Consider the following 1,189-nt stretch of genomic DNA (forward strand, 5'->3'; position numbering starts at 1 on the left):
CAAGAAACGAAACCTTTACAAAAGACTTTTGTTTACTGTTAAATAGAACACAAATTTCATAACATAGGTCATTAAAGTGCTTAGCTAATGCGCCACCTTCGAGACAGGCGGAAGGGCCACTATTAGTTCCCGTCTTAGTCTCTGCCTTTGTCTTCAGTCCTGACTTACTGAGCGGCAGCTCCTTCCGTGCACAGAAGTATGCATCGGGATGCTTCCTCCTGATGTGAAGTGAGAGCCCCCTTTGGGACAGGAAAGAGACGGGGCAGGTCACACAGGCAAATCGTGGCGGAGAATCCCCCTCTTGCCTGTGAGCTGTCACATCGTTCAACTTTTTGGGATTCAGAATTGTCATTTTTTAAACCTTGTAAAATATACAGAAAACTTAAACTTCATTTAAAATACAAAACTAATAGTTATACAAATTAAATGTACACAAATTTACTCTCATCTGTACTTAAACTACAAAATAATTATTTCATCAAAAACTACATCAGCTTAAAACCACACTCCGGTGTTGTTTGTTTATGTGCTGTGTGCAATGGAGTTGTTAAGCTCCTTGAGAATGTTTGTGGATTTTTATGTACAGTGTGCAATGGTAGGTCGAGGCCACCTTGTTTATCAGTGCTCGCTGTCGTCTGTCCTTGTTCTGGTGTCGTGTTGTTTCCCTGGTTCTGTGTAACTTTGTTATGTTGCTCGGAGGGTTTTGAATAGTTAAAAAACCATTAAAAAAAATAAATACTTCCCCCCAAATATACTCTCCATCTGTACTTCAAAAACTAAAACATAATTATTTCATTAAATAACTAAATCAGCTTAAAACCACACAGAATTCCTTCATGATCACTAAAATATGTTGGTATTACCACTGCTTCTCCCTCATAAACATCTGATTTAACATAGATGTGATCTATTAAACTACCCTTTTCAGTAGTTGCTTCCTGGACTATTTGAGCATATCCTCTGGTTTTAACACAATTTAAGATAGTTGATGACTTTAAAATATCATCATTAAAATCTCCCATCAACGCTATTGTTCCAGTTGCCAATTGCTCCAGCCAGTCAAGCATCTTTACCAAATTGGTTTTAAATAATGACAGAGGATACTGTGGTGAGCGATAAATTACAACCATTTTAATGTTAACATGCAAAAAGTTATAAATTAAACACTCTAAATTGACCTGTGGTGGCT

This window comes from Odontesthes bonariensis, unplaced genomic scaffold, assembly GCF_027942865.1.
Source record: "Odontesthes bonariensis isolate fOdoBon6 unplaced genomic scaffold, fOdoBon6.hap1 scaffold_249, whole genome shotgun sequence".
Lineage (NCBI taxonomy): Eukaryota > Metazoa > Chordata > Actinopteri > Atheriniformes > Atherinopsidae > Odontesthes > Odontesthes bonariensis.